This window comes from Falco cherrug, chromosome 8 (assembly GCF_023634085.1).
Source record: "Falco cherrug isolate bFalChe1 chromosome 8, bFalChe1.pri, whole genome shotgun sequence".
Classification (NCBI taxonomy): domain Eukaryota; kingdom Metazoa; phylum Chordata; class Aves; order Falconiformes; family Falconidae; genus Falco; species Falco cherrug.
In genome coordinates, this window is record NC_073704.1 from 11,527,181 (window position 1) to 11,541,879 (window position 14,699).

The 14,699-nt window shown below is 44.3% G+C and overlaps 1 protein-coding gene across 40 annotated transcripts in view; it reads right to left on the reverse strand.

Moving 5' to 3' along the window:
- The window catches only part of MAP2 (microtubule associated protein 2), a 235,163-nt gene that overhangs the window by 89,183 nt on the left and 131,281 nt on the right, over positions 1 to 14,699 (reverse strand). For 34 of the 40 annotated variants that reach the window (XM_055718906.1, XM_055718927.1, XM_055718909.1 and 31 more), the window contains one exon: positions 14,377 to 14,436. The exons of the other annotated variants lie outside the window; for them this stretch is intronic. The gene's annotated coding sequence lies outside the window, so the exon portion shown is untranslated. The remainder of the gene's footprint in view (positions 1 to 14,376; positions 14,437 to 14,699) is intronic. 40 annotated transcript variants of the gene reach the window in all.

Here is a 14,699-nt window from a genome sequence, read left to right on the forward strand (position 1 = left end):
AACCAAAGTGGCTCTATGTTCTTTGGCTCTTGACCTTTTACTGCTTTCTCTGATGGTTTACCTGTTCAGAATCCCAGGAGGTCTTAACATGAAAGATTTCCAAAATGAACAGAGAGATTTATGAACACTGTCCAACGTTCTCCTTATCACATCAGAACAATCTGCCACGGCAAGAGAGGAGCAGAACGAGTTCACATTAGTGACGATCAGTACAGCATTCAGAGCCTTCTGCTCAAATCCCAGACAATTTCTCAATCAGTGGTATGGAAAATGGTCAGGGAAAACACTCTGAAGACATGGCATTAAGATAATTGTCACTCCAGCTCTTCTTCAAACTCTAGATAAAAAGATTCATCACAACTTAATTTCTATCATCCATTCTTCCATTTCAGCAACTGCTGAACAAGGAAGTTACAAGAGCATAAAAACATGGGGCAGCAGCAAAGCCCAGTGCTGTAGCCATGCTAGAAAATACGTTAAGGTCCCTGGACTGTCCCATCTCTGCAAATCATTGTGAAGTGCTTATGCAAGACCAAATTAGACAGGAAAGGGCACAACTGGACTTTTATACACTAAAGTGAATAACCAGCCCCTTTGCAGCAAAAAGTCTAAGCATCCAACACATTGTTCTTGAGGAGGAGTAAGAGCAGAGCAGTCCGGCCTCGCTGCAAAGCAGATCAATACCTGTGTGGAAGACCAGGGAGCCGAGGAGAGCTTTCTTTCCCATAGCCGAGACACCTCTGTCTTTTCCCAACCCCTAACTGCAGCATTTTGTCTTACTGGCAAGCCTGGTATTTCTGAAAACCCTCCTTTCAACACTTTAATGACAGCGTGGGCTTGGCCATACTGACAGAGCCAGACCCGCCTGTTCTGTGTGGGGAGATCACCGCGGTGCATTAACCATCCCCGACATACAGCTCCTGAGACAAGGTTGTAGGTTCTGCTACAGGTAAGCCAGGCAGGGACATTTCGGGTGTTACAGGGTTAAATCCTATACTGTTCAGGTCCTAATAGGCAGGTTGCAGTAAAATAAATTTTAAAAAAAATAATCACTGGAACATCATTTCCACACATATTTAAGAGCAGGAAACAGCCCATCTCATTGTAAATCAACTTCTTCCTCGGCAGCCAGGAGGGAACTGTATCTTACATTTTCTGACACCCCCACGGGATTACTGACTTGGATTCCCTCGATCACTGCATATCTGCAGGACTGCAAATATACTGCAGTATAAATTCATTAACTGTAACACGGAATGCATCAAACGCAATTGAACACACTTCCATTACACATGGCAAAGCAGCGGACCATCTAGCGATTGGACATGACTGCCTCGTTTCCGTGAGTTAGCATGTTTCAGCCATGTGGTGCTTTCAAGATCAATTCGTTAACAGAAAGTGAAGTATTCAATTCAGACCCAACTCGATTTCATTTTAACCCCTTCCTCCTGCTTTTCTCTGCATCTATTCATACATAGAAAAACAATTGACAACTCATACAGCATTCCAGTTTCTCATGCATTTTCATATGTGTTTTGATGGGAGCTCATGTTCATGATAGTGAATCAAAACATCTGTCAATAAAACTCCTCTCTCAGGAATTACAAACATGACATAACTGTGATGCCAGAATACATCTAAAAGAACGAAAAAGCAATGTAAGGAGTGCATTACACTTTAATGGCACCCTCTTCAGAGAAAAGACAACAATAGAACCTGGCAAAAGATTTTCTGCATTCAGCAACACCGCCTTCCATTTTACTTCCCTTGTCATCTGCACCAGAAACACTGAAAACCCAGCATTGCTGCAGTTGTAATGACTTAACACCCACCTCAAGCACATACAGAAAAAAACCCTAATTTTGTAGGCTTCAGTGCTTTTAAATTATGTTTGTTACCATGAGAACTTGATCAAAATGCCACCCTCAAGCTTGCAGAAGGGGGGGAAAACAACAACAACAACAAAAAGAATCTACTTTTAATCACTGGTAGTACACTTGCTGCATTGCAGCATTTTCATAAGCTTCACAACCTTCTGCAGTAAGAGGCAGCAGAGATGCCCAGACAGATATATTTTGCTGAACACTTTATTCTGGAAAAAATATAGCTGACAGCACGGTTGTCATCCAGTACTATTATGCAATGTTCCATGTATGGAAGATAAAGCACACATACATGTTCTGCACCATATTACAAGGCTTGATTTGAAAACTAGACAATTACACATATATACAAGCCGGGGGCAACTCTGACAGCTGCTCAGGACAAAATATTTTTTTTTTTGTGATATCAGAGATAAACCAAAGCTATGAAACCCTTCAGTTTCTTCTCCATCTTTATCCATTTGCTAGCTTTATAAATTTAGGTTGATTTTTATGTATCTATATTTCTGGAAATTTCAAAGATAACACTGTATCATCTAGGCTTTTTTTTTTTTCCTTTTTAATTTACAGTCTCATCACCTTTGGATTAATGGTTATGGACACTGCTTTACTGCAGTTTGACTAGGAGCCATAGTTTGCAGAACAAGCACCCCAAGCCTGCAGCCGCTTCACAGGAGGTAATTAGCAGCGTAGCTGAATCAAGAGCCAGTAATAAACTACATAAAGTAGCTTGTTCAGCTGTATATGTGTTTAATGCTGCAGCTGACAGACTACAGGAATGACATGCAGCAATGGTGGGCTAGGATGGAGGAAGAGTTTCACACCTCTGATCAGAATAACTTACTAGCCACTTACTCAAGGAGTCATCTCACACAGCTCTCCCTTAACAAAGATGTCCTTTGTAGACAACACCAAGTTGCGGGGGAGCATTGATCTGCTGGAGGGCAGGCAGGCTCTGCAGAGGGATCTGGACAGGCTGCACCAATGGGCCAAGGTTCCATGGTACAAGGTTCAACCGGGCTCAGCGCCGGGTCCTGCACATGGGTCACACCAGCCCCACGCAGCGCTGCAGGCCTGGGGCAGAGCGGCTGGGAAGTGCCTGGTGGGAAAGGCCCTGGGGGCGCTGGGTGATGTCTGGCTGAACATGGGCCAGCCGTGTGCCCAGGTGGCCAAGAAGGCCAACAGCATCCTGGCTTGTACAAGAAACAGTGTGGCCAGCAGGACCAGGGCAGTGATTGTCCCCCTGTACTCGGCACTGGTGAGGCCGCACCTCGAATGCCGTGTTCAGTTTTGGGCCCCTCACTGCAAGAGGGACGTAGGGGTGCTGAGCGTGTCCAGAGAAGGGCAACGGAGCTGGGGAAGGGTCTGGAGCACAAGTCAGATGAGGAGCAGCCAAGGGAACTGCGGGTGTTTAGTCTGCAGGAGACTCAGGGGGGACCTTATCACTCCCTACAGCTACCTGACAGGAGGCTGTAGGTAGGTGCGGGTCGGTCTCTTCTCCCAGATAGCTAGTGACAGGACAAGAAGAAACAGCATCGAGTGCCAGGGGAGGATTAGATTGGATATTAGGGAAAAATTTCTTCACTGGAAGGGTGGTGAAGCATTGGAACAGGCTGCCCAGGGAGGCGGTGGAATCACCATCCCTGGAGGCGTTTTAAAAATGCATAGGTGTGGTGCTTAGTGCCATAGTTTAGTGATGGATTTGACAGTGCTGGGTTAACGGTTGGACTTGGTGATCACAACGGTCTCTTCCAACCTAAATTCTATGATTCTATGACATATCTACACATCTACAGGAAGGAAACTACCACTGTTCTCACTAAGACATCAGCCAGACTGTATCCCATTTAAGGTGAGAACAGAATGAATTTCCCTGTGAAAGCCAAATCACCCTCTTGAGGATACTGTCCATGCCAGAGCATTAGGCATCCTTTAGACTTCAAACAAACCAGCTCCAAGAGGAAAAATCCATCAGCCAGAGAGAGATGGCATGCCCTATGCCAGAAACCCTGGCTACCATCTTCTCAAGAGGAAAATAAATGTAAAGTGAGTTGAAAGAAGGGGAAAAAATAGACCTTCAGTGAAGTAGACCCAGTTCCTCACTTGCATCTTTACAGGTCTATCCATTTTGAATGTTATGTGTAATGTGTGTATTTGCAGCTGTACTTTGACCTGTCATGAGTTAAGCATCACAGATGATAGTGTTCTTCACCAGAGGAGGTGACAAATCCAGGAAGCAGCAGCAGGGAAAAGCTCAGGCTGTACAGGGAGATTGTACCACCTAGGCCAGAGAGGTACAAACATCTTCCAGTGACACTGGATGCTCACAGCTGTGCAGTAAAATACAAGTGTACTACTTGCTAGAACTTAAAAGGTCAGACTGGGAGTGTGTCATACCCCCTATTAGGCAAGGTCCTAAAGGAGATTTTTTTTAAAAATCACCGTCAATCAATATTCTGGGTAAGAATTCTACGCAGCATCCATCACAAGTGATTTCAGTGAGGTCAAGAGAACTACCTTGACTAACTCACCTCCAAATCTGGCACCCACTGAATGCCTGGAGCTCCCACCTCAACCTCTCCCTGCTCCCACACACGTACAGGACTGACTCCCACCAATTTCCATGGGATATACACCATGAAGCCAAAACATGAGCAAAGCTTGACCCTATATACAGAAGACAATGGGCATATCATGCCTGAGGGTGGAACATGGTGCAAAGAGATTTGACAAAAGACGTATGAGGTGGGACACAAAGAGCAACCAGAGTTACAATAGCCATGGGTGAGCTCTGCATTACCTGCTTTCAGGCCCAGGACACGTAACACTGTGGATGGGCCAGTTTAGCCCAGCAGGACCAGCTCAGACAGCCCCTTGGATCAATGGCATCACTTTTCTATTTTTTTCCTCCTTTCCTTCTGTTTTTTCTTCCTGCTAACTGTAGTGAAACCAGGATCACATTCCCATAGGGTTGCAAAGAGAGGACAAAGAATGTTACGATTATCAGTGACGATAAACAAAACTTCTCTCCTTTGTGTTCCAGGAAAAGCTTGGCTTATTCTTCATAGACATGGATTTTCCAGGAAATTAATAACGTTAGCAATTATAAGGTTCTTTAAATAAAGAGATTTTGCTTTTACTATCTATAGACTGCTGAGACTATGATTGTCTCACCTCTTCTTTGGATTATTGTTAATTTATTATTTGCTGGCAACTTAATCTTCTTCCATTAGGCATTAGCTGCATAGAATTTCCTAAAATTGACCAAAGGATGAAGAAATTCATGCACTGATTTAAGTACCTTCAAGATTACCTCACTCAAATAGAGGTTTTCTTTCTCCTACCACTGTGGTATAATATAGGTATTCCTATAATCACGAGGATCCTGTGAAAAGCAGAACAGTTTTATGGTTAAGGCACCGAGATGCAAGATTCAGGCCAGGGCTCTGCTGTTTACCTGCTCCATGACCTTGAACTTTTGAATAAATAAGCTGTGCCTCAGTTCTCCCAGCTGTAAAACACGGATTATAATGTTCACACTGTCTGTAACTTGACTATTTATGCTGCAAACCCTTCAGGGCAAGGGCTGTCTCTTCCCATATGTGCGAGGAGGCTCTGGCTCCCAACCAAAGCCTTTGCATCCAGACCTCACAAAGTTTTGCTCAAGAAGGGACATTTATCAGACACAGCATCTGCCTGGAGGCAGGATGACAAAGTTGCAGCCACAAAAAGGAGACCCCAAAGGAGAGGACTGCAACATTAGCCACTGGCACCAGAGCCAGAGTTGCTTCTTGAGCATGTTGGGGAAGCAGAGGAATCTGGGACGCCATGTGCCTGCTTGACAGCTCTGGGGACAGAGGCAGCCTTCAGCTTTGGCTGTTTAACAGCTCTAGCCCCTGAGAGCCTAGAAGCTCAGCTCAGACCCCTGGTGCTGCTGAAAGGGGCCCTGATCTCTTAAAACTCTCAATGATCAGGCGGGACTATCAAGAATAGCCACAGTTTAAAATATGTATGTGAAGCCTCTGATGAAAGTTGCAGCCCACAGACTACATTAAGGAGCCCCTGCTGTTGATGCTAGCATAAAAACAAATAAAAATGCAGATTCTTATTTCAACTCTGTAGGACTGCTGGCCTGACCAACTGGGTTGTCTCTAAATGGCTTAACTCTTCCCCCCTCTTTCCTCCAGAGATCTATATAAAGCTTTTTGCATTTCTACTTCTGATGGATGCTCATTTCCAAAAATACTTTTACAAAGAGCTGCCTTTGGTAGAAATTAAAAATGTGACACCATGTAGTGCCAGAATGCATTTAAGACCACATAAATCACAAGGTACGCATCGAGTCCCTGATGCCAACCTGCCTCCACAACTACATGCCAGGTACTTAAAATTTCTCCCTGACATTAAACCAGTATTGTCAACCCCAGCTCAATTCTGCCGGTTAACTCAGCTGAAGCTGTGTGAATGTACAAGCAACCCAAAAATACGTGCTCCCTAATTCTCTCATTGTGTTTGTGCTCTGGTTTCCTGTCTCTGCCTGTCTGCTGTGTCTATCCCTAATTATGAATCACACCAGCCAGCTCCTATCATGTTTGACAGAAGATGTTAAGCTCCTACCTTTCACCATAGGAAATCCACAGATGGGTAGAGGAGAGATAAGATATTAACGCCTCTATGAAGGGAAATGCAAGGAGAAGAGCTCAGCCCTTATTTCTTCTGATTATCAGTGTCCTGGCGGTCTAATCAGATGTAGAGCTCACATGCAGCCATAGCATATGCTCTTTCTGGCCTGATTAACTGTCTAAGCAAAGACAGGTAGAGGATGAAACAGGTGCTGGTTAACCTACAGTGGGAAGTCATGGCAGAGAGGACATAGAAAGTTGCTGAGACAATGCTACGTGGAACTCGAACTCAGGAGACCCCAAAGGTCTGAGGAGTAAATGGAGATAATTTGGTTCAGAATCAGAAAAAAATCAGGGGAAGAGAGCTGAGGATGCAGGGAAGAACCAAGTGCTGTGGGTGCGAAGGATCAAAGCAGAGAGCGTGAATCTTTCACAGGGAAGCAAGGAGATGAGAACACTAGTGGTACCTGGTACCACAGGAAGGGAACACAGGGGCTGGAGAGTTAGGTGTAGGCTGCAGGTAGCGTGGTGTAAAAGGTCAGGAGTTGTGAGTAGAGTGCCCACACTGGATACCACCCCCTCCTAAAAATTAATACAAATTATTTTAGTTTACAAAATAGTTTAATTGGCAACACCGTTTCCAGCATTGAGCTGAACTCTAACCAAGAGGGAGATCTGATCTCAGGCATTTCAAAGTACGGATTTGCTCTGAAAGGTACAGGCACATTTCAGATTGTGAGAGAAGGCACTTTCATGACTTTACCACATCCTCCTCACTCAGGCCAGAAAATAATAGCTTTTCTCATCTTAATTTGCTGGGTTTATTGCTACCTGAAGCCAGATATCTAAACATTCAGAACCTGGGGGGAAAAAAGGGGGCATGGGGGTCTAATTCCATTTTAAGTCCAACATTTAGATTAGTTTTTAATGGAGCTGAATTATTTTTCCTGTTCTGTTACTTACTACGCTGGCCAATAAGCAGGAATATGGAGCTGCAATAGCGAACTTTTGCTGTATTAGAGCGAAAAATATTCCCAACAGAAAACATGCTAAAACAGCAGAGAGACTAGAGATTAAGTTGGCCACATGTGTTTTACAACTCATAATACACTGGATTTTAAGTAAAAACAAACAAAAAAAAGTAAAATAGGATTAGATCCCTTGTAGCTGCATAATGTATATGTTTTCATGCTGATACATCCCAGGTGAACTGAATCACATGGGTATGGTTTTCCATCTACAACTTCCCAGCATGAACTACGGGGTCTCTAAGCTACTAATTACACTGACAAACACGGTCCTCACCAGTGTGCTTGTCTGGCTGCTTATACCTCCACACCTCTTTGTAGATTTGACTGTAAGCTCTACAGGGTCTGGAACAACTCTGCTGTTTGAGCACACAGCGTCTAACACAACAGTGACCTAATCCAGACTTGGACACCTAGTTTTTAATATTATGGTAGCTAGAGCCATGAATCACGGAGCATTAACAAGAATCACAGCAAAGCTGTTGCACACATATCTAGTTCCCAGGCATGCTGCCACTAACCCCAGACTCGATCCTGTTGTGTCTAATTCTGTTTTCATTACACTCATTAAATGGAAATATAATTCTTCCATGTTCTGACAATTTTTAGCAGCAAAACTGATGCAAGAATAATTGTATAAGCAAGCAAAATAATATTTTTTTTTGCGCACAAGAAGTCATAACTAAAATAAGGACACTGGGGAGTTATTATTAAGAGTACACTGCAGAAAAATCTTACAGACTGGTAACATCATGAATTAATTATTGAGGAAGGACTACTGATCAAAGTGCCTTGCAACCTACCCCAGATATCTCACACAGACATGGCAAAAGGCACAACAACAGGCAATCTTACAATTTTGTTACAAAAACATCCCGAAGCCTTCTGATTTGGAATTCCAGGATGATATGGAAAACAAAGAGAACAAGATGTGTCTGTAATGTCAGGATCTCACTTTTCCTGTGCAGACCACACTTGTACGTGAATAGAATCACATATTACATCGCTCGCTCTGCGTAATTATTGCAGCTGCCCAACGGCTAGTGTCATGGCCAGAGCCCCGGCTGAACAACAGCTTCCTGCTTCAGAAGGGACTGAAGTCTTGGAGGGATTCAAAATGAGGGAAAAAAATGACTCATCTTAAGGATGACAACTAGAGTATTTTTTGGTCACGATTATAAAGAGTTCTCTTTCATCAACTGTGCTGGAAAGAACATTACGATTCAAACATCTGTTCTCCTCATAAGTTTCATTCCTCAATACAATGAACCTGCGCCCCTCACACTCCTCTCATGGAGAACGCTCACAGCACTCCCATTACTCCCACTATTTTTCAAAAGCGTGTTTACTAACACAACTGCTTAAATACACGAAACTCAGGCTTCATTCTGAGTGTCGTTTCCCAGCACTGAATGTAACAGGGTTGTGATGCTCAGGCTTTTGGTGACTCGCGCTACAAAGCCATTTACAGTTAACGAGTAGGAAAGGGATAATTTTTCCCATGAGCGCTTTGTAGGCAGCACTGACTTCCATCCCTCCCTCAGTGCTGACAGGCGAGAGCGCATCCCTGTATCCTGGCCCTGACACCAGCCAGAACCAGATGCTTCATAGGGAAGTTCAGAAGAACTCAGCAGCGGGGTGCTATAGACAAAGGTGACTTTAGACAGCAGCTGGGTTTGCTGTGAAGATAAACAGGGGAGATCTGGTAGGTCAGACCACTGGAAGAGGCATGTGATACAAGCCCTTTTTGGGTAGTCACCAGTCCAGTCACATCGTGGTGGATGGCATAATCAGACTGGCACACAACTGCTCTCCAGTTCCCATTAATGAAGGGCTGGTACAGGCACCGCATGGCAAGGACTGTATACCTTTCAAAACAATCGGGTTTAGAGTGTGGGTAGTTCCTTTTTCATATAGCCATAAAGCTATAATCCTTAGCAAGATGATATATTTTCAAAAGGGTGTCTGTGGCAAAAATTCAATTGCCTTTAGGGAGCTGAGCTTCTGCTCCATGGTGTTTTCTTTCCCTCCACATGATTCAGGAGACAAAACTCACAGTTGTGAGAATTCAGCATTACCACACTGGACTGGTTCTTGAGCTACAGGACGTATTCTGTTGACTTTACTGTTGGAGATGCAAAAGAAAATATACTTCTCAACTGCAGTAAGTCTGTACAAAACCAAAAATCAGCTCATCAGCTCACCTTCACCTTGCTTAATTTTGCCCTTCTATAAAGTCATTTAAGTACTGCAGAAGAATAGAAGAGCTCAGTATTGGGGTTGGCTGCTGATCCTGACAAAAACATTGAGTACAAGCTACAACGCAGAGAACAGTCCAGTTTCCCTTACCTACCAAACTCTTCCTCAGAATTAAGCCCCTTTGCTCATCACTTCAGATAGAAAAGCAAAGATGACATTTCCCTCTTCCTCTCCCCCCCCCCACCCCCCCCACCCCACCCAGTTTCTTTGGCCCACCTCTTGCACCCAAGGAGCTAGGGAGATGCTTACCAAAAAGCCACAGCAAGTCACATAACCTCTGCCTGTCAATTCCTGCCTGAACAGCTTTGCTTCTTGGATGCAAACAAGTATTAAGCATCTGCTAGTGAGTCACCCTGCTAGGCAGGATTAGTACTAACACTACCATCATCATCATCGTGATTTACTAGTGACAGGGGACATTCTTCTTGCTTTCCACGGCTTAAAGACCACACCTGAATTCTTTAGAAATGTAGCAAATACTACCTTGGATAGCTGATAAATACAGTAACACAGTGCTCTGCCTTTATAACTTTGGTTCAAAACAGGTGTTTTGAAACAAAAGAAGGTGCAGATAATGGCTATTAAGATAATCAGAAGAAAGGATGAAAGAGAAAGGTTGATTATAAAATCAATGACAGCCCTCCTTGCAGAGGAGGAAAGAAGTAGATTGATGATAAGGGATAAATACAAAGGGGGAAAAACCAAAGGCTAGTTTGGTACAAGAACCCTGTGGCCACTGGTAGGTTTTAGCTGGAAGCTAGAGGTTCCTTGCAAGTGAGATTGCAGTACAGCCTACCGGTTCGCAGGAGACTATTTTTAAGAGGGAGGCTGAAGAAGGAGGATTGGATGCAACACTAGCTGTGACAGCAGGCATGCCAAGAGCCCTCCTTCAGCCCTGTGTCAGAACTACCCAGGTGGGAATGCCTCCTTGCGACCCACCCAATGTCAAACAGGAGACACTCAAGCTGGCTGCATGGGAAAAGTGAAGACAATGCCAATAACACCACTAAGCTATATCTTGCGCTCTGCCCATTTATCTTTTCCTAGCGCTACAAAGATCATTGAGAAAAAAACCCCACAAAGCAAGAAAAATGAAAAAAGAGAACACCTCGAGTTTTTGACTTTTGAGAAATCAAGACAGCATTTCATCTGTAGGTACTACAAGAAGTCCTTCTAACAAGTATCAATTTGCAACCCTTTTCCTAAAAATGGTTCTAATCGTTGTTCAATGACGTCTTTCTGTACAATGTTAACTTCCAACCAGTAGTGAGGAAAATTTCTAAGCCTGAAATAAAAGCTACAGTGTATTTAAAGTGCAGTCATTTAAAGTGCAGTTAGCTCTCTACAGAATGCATGTAAGATGCACTTGTATTTGAAGACATTCCAATCTAATCAAACAAAATATTAATGCAGAAATGTTCTCCCTGAGTACACTGCATGTTCACCCTGGCCTCACGCTATCCTCGAGACTCTGCTCAGGATGGCTGCTGCCAAGCACCATCCCCATCTACGCATCTCTCCTTCTGAGCATCAGCAGACTGACAGTAGAAAAAGCACAAGTAACGCTTATACTTAAAAGGCTACTCAAAATCATTGGGAATGTCAACAAGACAGAGCCTTTGGAAGGTGTTAGAGTTCGCCGTCCTGCTTAGAAGCAGCCCCACACCAGGCCTAAGCAGAGTATAGGTGAGCAAACTGTCTTGGTATCTTCCTGTCGTGCCTTCATAGACCCAGCTCACACGCAGAGACAGCACAGTGAAAAGCTCGTGTAAGAAGGAGATGCCGAGTTTGCTCACAGCACACAGGGATCACGGGGCCTGGTGACCAGGGTGAACAGTCACCGCAGCAGACCCAGAAGCACAACTATCACACACAACACACTAACAGAACACAAAAACACACTATCAGATAATGCCATAACACATCCAAAGCTGAGCCCTCGACTCCAAATGCTGCAAACAGGCTGTACTGACGCCCTAGCTCAGACAGACATGAGCTTTATCACCCACTCCTGCAGCCCTCCGTACCACCTTGCTGGTTCTGTTACTCCTCCCCCCCATCCAAGAGCCCAGCCGTGGGGGATGCTTTTACACAGGAGGCAACGCAACAGCGTCCTTTTCCTGAGCCTCTACCTCCTTTATCACAGCTTCCCCCGTCACTCACCTGCAGCACCTTATTTCCACTGCTAGTTTTCACTGTTACTTAGAAAAGGACACAGGAAACACAGCAACGTCACAAGGTATTATACCTTGGTTTTTACCTCCTAACCACTGATGTAGCAACTCTGTGTAGAAAATGCTAGTTCTAACATACGATTGCTTACCCTTTTCATTTCAGACTTGCCCACCCACTTCTGTCTATGGTATCCCAGCAGCACCAGGAGGCTATGGGGCACTCCACAGATATATGTTTGATTTCAAGAGCAATAATTTAGGCCCTTCAGATAAAGACGGGACATGCAGAGACAATTCAAGCTTTGCACAGTAGACGCCTGAGAATTTACTTTATCACCAGTGGAATATTATCAATGGACAAATGGTGAATGCAATAAAACTGCCCATTACTTTAAGTCTTACAGGCTAATTTAATCCTTCATTTAGTACATGCATGCTGCCGCAAGGGTACTCTGGGGCCATGGGAAAATTCCTGAAGCGTGCAAGATCACTGCAAACAGCCTTATGCTGCCCTCCACCCTGGCAGACGCTGGCAGGGAGCCAGCCTGCAGGCACGCTGGGTTGCTGTATGTGCTGGCTGCCCCAGGGAGCCTGACGTGAGCAAATGCCAGGGCTGGGGCAGCTCCTGCCCTCCTTCAAGTTCACCATCCAGAAGGCGAATGCTCCTTCCCGAACTGCTGCGCTGCTTGTGCCATGCTTTCCAAGGGAAGGAGTTGCACTGAAATTTAGCGTGACAACAAGAGACACCTTAAACATAAGGCACGTCAGTGTCTCCTGTCCCCGAGACACTTACACACACAGCCTTTATCTGACTCCCACAGCCCATGGCAGGTCTGTGCTGCCATGGCCTGCGAGAGAGAAAAGCTCACGGACAGAAGTGAACCACCTGGTACTTGCACATGTGCTTTCTACAGCCTAAAAACCTAGAGGGCCAAATTTGAATCTTGATTTCCATTTCCTTCAAATTCATAGAGCCAGAAGAGACTGTATGCAGAATTAAACTAGGGGGTGGTCAGGAAATGAATATATTTATGGGCTTAAGAAGTCCAAAGCCAGCCTTGTATGCAATACTTCACATTTAAGTGCATATGTATGTGTACGCACAGATCCCCATCATATACTGTTATGGCTGTTGTTCATTCTTCAGTATCTTCTTGCCTTACTTTAAAGCTGTGCTTGATCTTTCCATTTTTCCATCATTAAATATCTTGGCAGCCTCAGAAGCATGGCAGAGTACTTGAGGAGAATAGGGAGATAAATTTTGCTCGCTGTTTTAAGTATAATCTCACAGAAGAAACATGTCCTAAATTGGCATAATCCAGCACCTTTTTATTAATAACAACACAGAGGCAGTAACCAGCTGAATAAAACTGGTTTTTGCGTGTGTGTTCACGCTACCCCTCAAAGGACGCGGAGTCTGAACCTCCTCTATCTTGCTAAGCTGAGAGAAGATCCTGGGAAGAGGACCACCATCCCATTATGTCTTACATCTCACGCTCCGTGAGCTTCTACAGGCATCTCCTGAGCTCACTGAAACTTGCTTATTTCACTTGTGCTGTAAGGCCAGAGCGATCACAACGCTTCACCCCAGAAGAATGCCAGTATTTCACCCTGCCCTGCCCAAGCCAAGTTACAACAGCAGAAACTTGGGCGCTTTGCCACCCTACCCACGCTGCCCTCCCGCATTTCTTCCTTACGCTTCATATGTAGTCTTTCAAACAAACTCCATTCCCATTTGCTGGAGTTCAATATTCTGTCTTTAGCATTTCAAACTCATGCTTTTAAGAACAGAAACTATGTTCGCTTGTAAATCAAGCTGAAATGAATACATGAGCCTACAGAAATACTGGCAAAACAAGTATCTGCTCATCTACATGATAGAGGCAGCACAGGTTGCCTCAAATACTACTTGTTTTTAGTCGTCTGAGACAGGGGTCTCCTGAAAGTTTTCTTTCCCAAATTGGAGAACAAGCGCATTTCTTTGATCTAACACAAATCATTTTCTGTTCTGGAGACAAGGCAATATTACTTACTTGCCCTTACTCTGCCAAACCATTCTCATCTTTTCTGTGGTAGAACTCACTGCAGTAGCAGGACATGACAAACCAGAGGAGCAAGCAGCAACAGTCACCTGTCTCAGATGCTCTGCCTTTGTATCAACAACATCTTAGGCCCTTTCTACCCAAAGCCGTAAGCAGGCTTTTGCTAAGCCAAAACTAAGATGACAGCTGTTTTGACAATGGTATGGTGGCTCACATCAGATACAGGAGGCTTTTAAGATGAAAACCAAGGAGGATCACAGAAAAATAAGGTGTTCGAGGAGTTTTCTTTTTGCTCTCTTCTCAAGCCTCCTTGGTTCTGTTGAAGCAGCCTCCTTGTGAAACTATGCTAACAAGTAAAAAGGTCATACCTGTTTAAGCAGATGATAGGATGCTGTGTCTGGTTGTTAAACAAGGGAAACTCTCTCTGCCTATAAAGAAATAGAGAAATACACACTATTTAGTCTCTATTCAATGAATTTAGAATAAACTCAACACTATGAGGACTATAACATACTGCATATCTGTACATTGATGTCCAAGCCTTTTTCTCTCGGCTTTATTTCCCAAGGCTCACTTAAGACACATTAATTCAGATACTCTGTTCTGTCCACCCTGCTTTGGGACCACCAAGGAGCTGCTTAATCCCTACACCTTCCCTAAGAAAAGGTGGCAATGGCTCCAAAAAGCCACC